The sequence below is a fragment of the Oncorhynchus gorbuscha genome, linkage group LG04, assembly GCF_021184085.1.
Source record: "Oncorhynchus gorbuscha isolate QuinsamMale2020 ecotype Even-year linkage group LG04, OgorEven_v1.0, whole genome shotgun sequence".
Classification (NCBI taxonomy): Eukaryota; Metazoa; Chordata; class Actinopteri; order Salmoniformes; family Salmonidae; genus Oncorhynchus; species Oncorhynchus gorbuscha.
Window position 1 is genome coordinate 50,371,087 of NC_060176.1, and position 12,059 is coordinate 50,383,145.

Sequence of the window (12,059 nt, forward strand, 5' to 3'; positions counted from 1 at the left end):
TCAGTCACCAAGGCCCAGTTTTTTAAATATTTGTTTATATATTGAAATAGAATTAATAGATCGGACAACTCAATGACTTGAATGGGGATCCCTGTTCTATTCATTCTATTTCCATGCCATTTAACCCTATCTGATACCTGAAATCCAGATAGAGATCTTTTGAAAAACTTGGTCCTGAATAGCAACTCATTCAATAGAAATTGAACAACAGAAATTCTAATTCTACAGCTTCTTCATTGCAACTTCACGTTAGGGGCTGCTACAAAGACTTCAAAACATTGTCCTTGTGTGCTGTTACGGAGAATATGACTGAAGTTGTTTAACTTTTATTCAACTGGGAGAGGAAACTATTTTTATGGACTAATTTAGTGGTTGGGGAAGTTAATTGAACATGTCTTTGTCAACTCCATCTCTGTTAGATTAGTGTGGAGTCACCAGGGTTTGATGAGGAAACGCACGCATACATTTACAGTACACACACACACACACACACTTACAGTACACACACACAAACACACACTTACAGTATACACACACAAACACACACTTACAGTACACACACACAAAACACACACTTACAGTACACACACACAAACACACACTTACAGTACACACACACAAACACACACTTACAGTACACACACACACATGTTTGTCACTGATTGTGTCACGATACGGTTGTGCTCGTACTACTTGATGCATAAGGATGCAATTATAACCAAGTCATGTCAACAAAATAATTATCTGTAATTAATGCAATGCGATGACCACAATGCCAATGCAATGAAACAGTTTTGATCCCCTTTTTTAGGCATGTAGCGCAACGCAACATGATTCTAGGGTTTGGTGCACAATTTTGTACTAAGCTTAGGGAAGGTATTAGGCCTACGACTCAGGTTTATGTTAGTTTAAGGCATGCACATTTGGAACTATATCAAGTTACAGCTATACACTTTTACCTCTACTACGATGTATAGTTTTGTGCATAGCAGAGTTAACTTAGGCCAAAGGCAAGTGCACTGTAATTGTGACATTACTAGGCCTTTTTACAAAACCCCATATTAACAGGACCAGGAAACAACACCATTTTTAGTAAATGTAAACAGGAAATAGTTTATCTAAACATAGGCCACTCAGTTAGAGTCTCTATGCACATACAAAGCACACGTCACAAGTGTAAAGACTTTGTCTACGTCATATGTGTGGAGTTTTTGTACATAAATAAAAGCATGTATACAGGATGGGTATGAACCACAGTGAGAGTGCAAATCAGCCGGATGTGGGAAGGATGTTTCATGTTGTTGTTGATCTGGAAATGTGATGACATTTTCATTAGAAACAAGTTGAATTCTTTGTGATGACACTATTCTGGAAAAACTGAGCTTTTGAGTGCCAATAAGCTGTTGCAACAGTCATTGCATTATTGTCTTACATCAGGTGGCATCACTTCTATGTAACACTCGTCCCCATCAACTGACAAATCATTGTGCTATCTGACTTAAGGCAATGTCATTGCATAGCATTGTGAACATGATACCACTAAGTTTTTTACCAGGATAACTTACACTCTTAGAAAAAAAGGTGCTATCTAGAACCGAAAAGGGTTTTTTGGCTGTCCCATAGGATAATCCTTTCAAGAACCCATTCTGGTTCCAGGTAGAATGCCTTTTGTCAACCTGGGCTCAGGGGTAGACGTAGCATAGTAAATGTAAATCCGGGGGACTGCAATTAGTTTGATATTTCGTATGTTATGCTATTAATATTTTTTTATTTTTTTATTTAACCTTTATTTAACCAGGTAGGCTAGTTAAGAACAAGTTCTCATTTACAACTCAGACCTGGCCAAGATAAAGCAAAGCAGTGCGACACAAACAACAACACAGAGTTACACATGGAGTAAACACAAATACAGTCAATAACACAATAGAAAAAAGTCTATATACAGTGTGTGCAAATGAGGTAAGGTAAGAGAGGTAAGGCAATAAATAGGCCATAGTGGCAAAATAATTACAATTTAGCAATTAAACACTGGAGTGATAGCTATGCAGAAGATGAATGTGCAAGTAGAGATACTGGGGTGCAAAGGAGCAAAATAAAGAAATAACAGTATGGAGATGAGGTAGTTGGATTGGCTATTTACAGATGGACTATGTACAGATGCAGTGATTTATGAGCTGCCCAGACAGCTGGTGCTTACATTTAGTGAGGGAGATATGAGTCTCCAGTTTCAATGATTTTTGCAATTCGTTCCAGTCATTGGCAGCAGAGAACTGGAAAGCAAGGCGGCCAAATGAGGAATTGGCTTTAGGGGTGACCAATGAAATATACCTGCTGGAGTGCGTGCTACAGTTGGGTGCTGCTATGGTAACCAGTGAATATGAAGCGAGGGCCAACCAACGAGAGCATACAGGTCACAGTGGTGGGTAGAGTATGTGGGGCTTTGGTGACAAAACGGATGGCACTGTGATAGACTGCATCCAAGTTGCTGAGTAGAGTGGAACCAATATGTGCGTCAATGGTAAAGATATGTTAAAAATTACAATTTGTATGATATGTTATGAATTCCAATTTATTTTGGCTAATGTTAAATAGATAGGCGACTAAAGTTTCAATTAGCTAGGTGGATAATGTTAGCTAGGCCAGGGGTTAGGCTTAGGGGTTAAAGGGATACTTTGGGATTTGGTGATTTGGGGTCATTTCCTCTTTACCCAGAGTCAGACAAACTCATGGATACTATTTTTTATGTCTCTGCAGTTTGAAGGAAGTTGAAAGTAGCATATCGTTAGCTTAGGGCAATTGCTGAAAGTCAATTTGTACTGTATGTACTAGCCAGCTCCTCTCAGAAGCAGAGAAATAGACATTCTAACAAATCCAAAGCTGTGTGGCTCGCACTTTGTATACTCAGTATTCTTAACAAATATATATTAGATTATACCATTTTTTAATTTTTTTTTATTCTCCAAACTGTGTATTTCTGTCACACCCTGATCTTTTTCACCTGCCTTAAAAAACGTTTTATTGAATTTTTCACCTTTATTTAACTAGGCATGTCAGTTAAGAACAAATTGTTATTTAAAATAACAGCCTACCCCGGCCAAACCAGACGACGCTGGGCCAAATGTGCGTCACAATTGGGACTCCCAATCAGGGCCAGATGTGATGCAGCTTGAGTTCAAACCAGGTACTGCAGTGATAGACACTGTATCTCAATGTAAGAGCTAAGACCACTGCGCCACTCAGGAGCCCAATTATACCCAGTGTATTTATACCCGTGTTCTCTGTTTGTCTGTTGACAATTTGTGTTGTCCATCAAGCCTACCAGTGTTTTTCCACTTTCTCCTGTCCTTTTCTAGTTTTCCCGGTTTTTACCATTCTGCCTGCCCTGACCCTGAGTCTGCCTGTCATTCTGTACCTTGTCAATAATCCAGGGTGGTGTGACCTCTGCCTGCCCTGACCCCGAGACTGCCTGCCGTTCTGTACCTTATGGACTCTGATCTGGATTACTGACCTCTGCCTGCCCTTGACCTGTCGTTTTGCCTGCCCCCTGTTCCAGTAATAACCTTTTGTTTCTTTGACACTGTCTGCAACTGGGTCTTCTCCTGAAACGTGATAATTTCATTAATCCGCTGTGATGATGGGCGCAAGGATAAATTGTGTTCGAGTGTAAACACAGTTGGCCAACTGACACAGCAGGACAGTAGCAGTTTTGAACGAGTTCACTAGATATCAACCCTTACAAAAAAGATTGCCGTTTTGAAACTTCAGTAACTGCAGTCAACTGTGGTATTTTGGACACAGTAATTGCAGAATAACTGCAGTGTACACTTCAAAATGACTGCAGTAAAAAAAATGTTATTTTTTGCAGCATACTGCACTCTAACTGCAGTTATACATCAGTGTACTGCAATCTTTATTTGTAAAGAAGTAAGCAAAGTGTGGAATATTACATCCGCAGACATGTCCAAAGCAATATTTTTACCTAGTAACCATGACTGAAGATTGTTGGCACTGCTGGACGTATTTTCAAGCAATTCAATAGCTTACGTTAGCCCACGTAGCTAGCTACATTGCCTTCAGAAAGTATTCACACCCCTTTACTTTTTCCACATTTTGTTGTGTTACAGCCTGAATATCAAATGTATTAAATTCAATTTTTGGGGGTCACTGGCCTACACAAAATACCCCATAATGTAAAAGTGGAATAATGTTTTTAGAAAAATTTCCAAATGAATTAAAGATGAAAAGCTGAAATGTCTTGAGTCTATAATTATTCAACCACATTGTTATGGCATGCCTAAATAAGTTCAGAAATAAAAAATGTGCTTAACAAGTCACATAATATGTCGCATGGACTACAAAATAGTGTTTAACATGATTTTTGAATGACTACCTCATCTCTGTACCCCACACATACAATTATCTGTAAGGTCCTCAGTCAAGCAGTGAATTTCAGATTCAACCACAAAGACCAGGAAGATTTTCCAATGCCTTGCAATTAAGGGCACCTATTGCACCGAGTATAAAAATAAAAGTATTTTAAAAAGTAGACATTGAATATCCCTTTGAGCAAGGTGAAGATATTAATTACACTTTACATGGTGTGTCAATACACCCAGTCACTACAAAGATACAGGCGTATTTCCTAACTCAGTTGCCAGAGAAGAAGGATTGAACTATATCTGAAACCGCTCAGGGATTTCACCATGATGATTGTGGTGACTTTAAAACAGTTAAGAGTTTTTTTTAATGGCTGTGATAGGGGAAAACTGATTATGGATCAACAACATTGTTGTTATTCCACAATACTAACCTAACTGACAGAGTGAAAAGGAGGAAGCCTGTAACAGAATAAAAAATATTACAAGACATGCATCCTGTTCGCAATAAGGCATTCAAGTTCAACTGCAAAGAAATGTGGCAAAGAAATGTTTATGTTCTAAATACAAACATTATGCTTGGGGCAAATCTAACAACACATTACTGTGTACCACTCTTCATATTTTCAAGCATAGTGGTGGCTGCATCATGTAATGGGTATGCTTCTCTAGGACGTTTTTTAGGATAAAAATAAACGGAATAGAGCTAAGCACAGGCAAGATCCTAGAGGAAAACCGGGGTCAGTCTGCTTCCACCAGACACTGGGGGATTAATTAACTTTTCAACAGGACAATAACCTAAAACACAAGGCCAAATCTACAATGGAGTTGCTTACCAAGAAGACAATCAAATCACATTTATTTATATAGCCCTTCTTACATCAGCTGATATCTCAAAGTGCTGTACAGAAACCCAACCTAAAACCCCAAACAATGCAGGTATAGAAGCACGGTGGCTAGGAAAAACTCCCTAGAAAGGCCAAAACCTAGGAAGAAACCTAGAGGAACAGGGCTATGAGGGGTGGCCAGACCTCTTCTGGCTGTGCCGGGGGGAGATTATAACAGAACATATGAGAGTGTCATGCAGGTGAATGAGGACCCAAAAGCGACTTGGCGAAAACAGAGTCTTTAATCCAGTAAAGTAAATCTACAATCATAAGACATAATTCCACTCGTAATGACGAGAACAGACTGGAGACTCGATCAAGAACTGCAGGTTGCCTCGGGAAGGCACTTGAACGTAGCAGACTCAGACACCTGCTCACCACGCAGCATCTGAGGGAAACACGACACGACAGGGCGATACACAGACACAGCACGGTGAACAATAGACAAGGATCCGACAGGGCAGAAACGGAAAACAAGGGGAGAAATAGGGACTCTAATCAGGGGGAAAGATAGGGAACAGGTGTGGGAAGACTAAATGATTGATTAGGGGAATAGGAACAGCTGGGAGCAGGAACGGAGCGATAGAGAGAAGAGAGAGAGGGAGGAAGAGAGAAAGAGGGGAACGAACCTAAAAAGACCAGCAGGGGAAAACGAACAGAGGGAAAAGCAAAATGACAAGACAATCTAAGACAAAACATGACAGTACCCCCCACTCACCGAGCGCCTCCTGGCGCACTCGAGGAGGAATCCTGGCGGCAACGGAGGAAATCATCAATAAGTGAACGGTCCAGCACGTCCCGAGACGGAACCCAACTCCTCTCCTCAGGACCGTAACCCTCCCAATCCACTAAGTATTGGTGACCCCGTCCCCGAGAACGCATGTCCATGATCCTACGTACCTTGTAAATAGGTGCGCTCTCGACAAGGACGGGAGGGGGAGGGAAGACGAACGGGGTGCGAAGAAAGGGCTTGACACAGGAGACATGGAAGACAGGATGGACGCGACAAAGATGTCGCGGAAGAAGCAGTCGCACAGCGACAGGATTGACGACCTGGGAGACACGGAACGGACCAATGAACCGCGGAGTCAACTTACGAGAAGCTGTCGTAAGAGGAAGGTTGCGAGTGGAAAGCCACACTCTCTGGCCGCAACAATACCTTGGACTCTTAATCCTACGTTTATTGGCGGCTCTCACAGTCTGTGCCCTGTAACGGCAAAGTGCAGACCTCACCCTCCTCCAGGTGCGCTCACAACGTTGGACAAACGCTTGAGCGGAGGGAACGCTGGACTCGGCAAGCTGGGATGAGAACAGAGGAGGCTGGTAACCCAGACTACTCTGAAACGGAGATAACCCGGTAGCAGACGAAGGAAGCGAGTTGTGAGCGTATTCTGCCCAGGGGAGCTGTTCTGCCCAAGACGCAGGGTTTCTGAAAGAAAGGCTGCGTAGTATGCGACCAATCGTCTGATTGGCCCTCTCTGCTTGACCGTTAGACTGGGGATGAAACCCGGAAGAGAGACTGACGGACGCACCAATCAAACGACAGAACTCCCTCCAAAACTGTGACGTGAATTGCGGGCCTCTGTCTGAAACGGCGTCTAACGGGAGGCCATGAATTCTGAACACATTCTCGATGATGATTTGTGCCGTCTCCTTACCGGAAGGAAGTTTAGCGAGGGGAATGAAATGTGCCGCCTTAGAGAACCTATCGACAACCGTAAGAATCACAGTCTTCCCCGCAGACAAAGGCAGACCGGTAATGAAGTCTAGGGCGATGTGAGACCATGGTCGAGAAGGAATGGGGAGCGGTCTGAGACGACCGGCAGGAGGAGAGTTACCCGACTTAGTCTGCGCGCAGTCCGAACAAGCAGCCACGAAACGGCGCGTGTCACGCTCCTGAGTCGGCCACCAAAAGCGCTGGCGAATAGACGCAAGAGTGCCTCGAACACCGGGATGACCAGCTAACTTGGCAGAGTGAGCCCACTGAAGAACAGCCAGACGAGTGGAAACAGGAATGAAAAGGAGGTTACTAGGACAAGCGCGCGGCGACGCAGTGTGCGTGTGTGCTTGCTTAACCTGTCTTTCAATTCCCCAGACTGTCAACCCGACAACACGCCCATAAGGAAGAATCCCCTCGGGATCAGTAGAAGCCACAGAAGAACTAAACAGACGGGATAAGGCATCAGGCTTGGTGTTTTTGCTACCCGGACGGTAAGAAATCACAAACTCGAAACGAGCGAAAAACAACGCCCAACGAGCTTGACGGGCATTAAGTCGTTTGGCAGAACGGATGTACTCAAGGTTCTTATGGTCTGTCCAAACGACAAAAGGAACGGTCGCCCCCTCCAACCACTGTCGCCATTCGCCTAGGGCTAAGCGGATGGCGAGCAGTTCATGATTACCCACATCATAGTTGCGTTCAGATGGCGACAGGCGATGAGAAAAATAAGCGCAAGGATGAACCTTATCGTCAGACTGGAAGCGCTGGGATAGAATGGCTCCCACGCCTACCTCTGAAGCGTCAACCTCGACAATGAATTGTCTAGTGACGTCAGGAGTAACGAGGATAGGAGCGGACGTAAACGTTCTTTTAGAAGATCAAAAGCTCCCTGGGCGGAACCGGACCACTTAAAACACGTCTTGACAGAAGTAAGAGCTGTGAGAGGGGCAGCAACTTGACCGAAATTACGAATGAAACGCCGATAGAAATTAGCGAAACCTAGAAAGCGCTGCAACTCGACACGTGACCTTGGAACGGGCCAATCACTGACAGCTTGGACCTTAGCGGAATCCATCTGAATGCCTTCAGCGGAAATAACGGAACCGAGAAAAGTAACGGAGGAGACATGAAAAGAGCACTTCTCAGCCTTCACGTAGAGACAATTCTCTAAAAGGCGCTGTAGAACACGTCGAACGTGCTGAACATGAATCTCGAGTGACGGTGAAAAAATCAGGATATCGTCAAGATAGACAAAAACAAAGATGTTCAGCATGTCTCTCAGAACATCATTAACTAATGCCTGAAAAACAGCTGGCGCATTGGCGAGACCAAACGGCAGAACCCGGTACTCAAAATGCCCTAACGGAGTGTTAAACGCCGTTTTCCACTCGTCCCCCTCTCTGATGCGCACGAGATGGTAAGCGTTACGAAGGTCCAACTTAGTAAAGCACCTGGCTCCCTGCAGAATCTCGAAGGCTGATGACATAAGGGGAAGCGGATAACGATTCTTAACCGTTATGTCATTCAGCCCTCGATAATCCACGCAGGGGCGCAGAGTACCGTCCTTTTTCTTAACAAAAAGAACCCCGCCCCGGCCGGAGAGGAAGAAGGCACTATGGTACCGGCGTCAAGAGACACAGATAAATAATCCTCGAGAGCCTTACGTTCGGGAGCCGACAGAGAGTATAGTCTACCCCGAGGAGGAGTGGTCCCCGGAAGGAGATCAATACTACAATCATACGACCGGTGAGGAGGAAGGGAGTTGGCTCGGGACCGACTGAAGACCGTGCGCAGATCATGATATTCCTCCGGCACTCCTGTCAAATCGCCAGGTTCCTCCTGAGAAGTGGGGACAGAAGAAATGGGAGGGATGGCAGACATTAAACACTTCACATGACAAGAAACGTTCCAGGATAGGATAGAATTACTAGACCAATTAATAGAAGGATTATGACATACTAGCCAGGGATGACCCAAAACAACAGGTGTAAAAGGTGAACGAAAAATCAAAAAAGAAATAGTCTCACTGTGGTTACCAGATACTGTGAGAGTTAAAGGTAGTGTCTCAAATCTGATACTGGGAAGATGACTACCATCTAAGGCAAACATGGGCGTAGGCTTGTCTAACTGTCTGAAAGGAATGTCATGTTTCCGAGCCCATGCTTCGTCCATGAAACAACCCTCAGCCCCAGAGTCAATCAAGGCACTGCATGTAGCACCCGAACCGGTCCAGCGTAGATGGACCGACATAGTAGTACAGGATCTAGATGAAGAGACCTGAGTAGTAGCGCTCACCAGTAGCCCTCCGCTTACTGATGAGCTCTGGCCTTTACTGGACATGAATTGATAAAATGTCCATCAAATCCGCAATAGAGGCACAGGCGGTTGGTGATCCTCCGTTCCCTCTCCTTAGTCGAGATGCGAATACCTCCCAGCTGCATGGGCTCAGTCTCTGAGCCAGAGGAGGGAGATGGTTGCGATGCGGAGCAGGGAAACACCGTTGACGCGAGCTCTCTTCCACGAGCTTGGTGACGAAGATCTACCCGTCGTTCTATGCGGATGGCGAGAGCAATCAAAGAGTCCACACTGGAAGGAACCTCCCGAGAGAGAATCTCATCTTTGACCACTGCGTGGAGTCCCTCCAGAAAACGAGCGAGCAGCGCCGGCTTTTCCAGTCACTAGAGGCAGCAAGAGTGCGAAACTCTATAGAGTAATCCGTTATGGATCGATCACCTTGGCATAGGGAAGCCAGGGCCCTAGAAGCCTCCCTACCAAAAACTGAACGGTCAAAAACCCGAATCATCTCCTCTTTAAAGTTCTGGTAATTGTTTGAACAATCAGCCCTTGCCTCCCAGATAGCTGTGCCCCACTCTCGAGCCCGGCCAGTAAGGAGTGAAATGACGTAAGCAACCCGAGCTCTCTCTCTAGAGTATGTGTTGGGTTGGAGAGAGAACACAATATCACACTGGGTGAGAAAGGAGCGGCACTCCGTGGGCTGCCCGGAGTAGCAAGGTGGGTTATTAACCCTAGGTTCCGGAGGCTCGGCAGGCCAGGAAGTAACAGGTGGCACGAGACGAAGACTCTGGAACTGTCCAGAGAGGTCGGAAACCTGAGCGGCCAGGTTCTCCACGGCATGGCGAGCAGCAGACAATTCCTGCTCGTGTCTGCCGAGCATGGCTCCTTGGATCTCGACGGCAGTGTTACGAGCGTCTGTAGTCGCTGGGTCCATTCTTTGGTCGGATCCTTCTGTCATGCAGGTGAATGAGGACCCAAAAGCGACTTGGCGAAAACAGAGTCTTTAATCCAGTAAAGTAAATCTACAATCATAAGACATAATTCCACTCGTAATGACGAGAACAGACTGGAGACTCGATCAAGAACTGCAGGTTGCCTCGGGAAGGCACTTGAACGTAGCAGACTCAGACACCTGCTCACCACGCAGCATCTGAGGGAAACACGACACGACAGGGCGATACACAGACACAGCACGGTGAACAATAGACAAGGATCCGACAGGGCAGAAACGGAAAACAAGGGGAGAAATAGGGACTCTAATCAGGGGGAAAGATAGGGAACAGGTGTGGGAAGACTAAATGATTGATTAGGGGAATAGGAACAGCTGGGAGCAGGAACGGAGCGATAGAGAGAAGAGAGAGAGGGAGGAAGAGAGAAAGAGGGGAACGAACCTAAAAAGACCAGCAGGGGGAAAACGAACAGAGGGAAAAGCAAAATGACAAGACAATCTAAGACAAAACATGACAGAGAGAGAGAAGAGGGAAGAGAGAGAGACCAGTGACTCAACCTACTCAAGTGACGCACACCCCTCCTAGGGACGGCATGGAAGAGCACCAATAGGCCAGTGACTCTGCCCCTGTAATAGGGTTAGAGGCAAAGAATCCCAGCGGAGAGAGGGGAACCGGCCAGGCAGAGACAGCAAGGGTGGTTCGTTGCTCCATTACCTTTTCATTCACCTTCACAATCCTGGGCCAGACTACACTCAATCATAGGACCTACTGAAGAGATGAGTCTTCAATAAAGACTTAATGGTTGAGACCGAGTCTGCGTCTCTCACATGGGTAGGCAGACCATTCCATAAAAATGGAGCTCTATAGGAGAAAGCCCTGCCTCCAGCTGTTTGCTTAGAAATTCTAGGGACAATTAGGAGTCCTGCGTCTTGTGACCATAGCGTACGTGTAGGTATGTACGGCAGGAACAAATCGGAAAGATAGGTAGGAGCAAACCCATGTAATGCTTTGTTGGTTAGCAGTAAAACCTTGAAATCAGCCATTGCCTTAACAGGAAGCCAGTGTAGGGAAGCTAGCACTGGAGTAATATGATCAAAGTTTTTGGTTCCAGTCAGGATTCTAGCAGCCGTATTTAGCACTAACTGAAGTTTATTTTGTGCTTTATCCAGGTAGCCGGAAGGTAGAGCATTGCAGTAGTCTAATTAGCCTGTTTGGGCTAGGGGGCAGCATTTTCACTTTTGGATGAAAAGCGTGCCCAGAGTAAACTGCCTCCTACTCAGTGCCAGATATGCATATTATTAGTAGTATTGGATAGAACACACTCTGGAGTTTCTAAAAATGTTTGAATGATGTCTGTGAGTATAACAGAACTCATATGGCAGGCAAAAACCTGAGAAAGAATCCAACCAGGAAGTGGGAAATCTGAGGTTTGTAGTTTTTCAACTCAGCCCCTATTGAAGATACAGTGGGATATTGGTCATCTTGCACTTCCTAAGGCTTCCACTAGATGTCAAGTCTTTACAATGTTGTTTCAGGCTTCTACTGTGAAGGGGGCTGAATGAGAGGGGATTGAGTCAGGTGTCTGGCAGAGAGCCACGGGCTCGTGACGTGCGGTCATGAGAAAGTTACCTCTCATTCCATTGCTTTTCTACAGACAAAGGAATTCTCCGGTTGGGGCGGCAGGGTAGCCTAGTGGTTAGAGTGTTGGACTAGTAATTGAAAGGTTGCAAGTTCGAATCCCCGAGCTGACAAGGTACAAATCTGTCGTTCTGCCCCTGAACAGGCAGTTAACCCACTGTTCCTAGGCCGTCATTGAAAATAAGAATTTGTT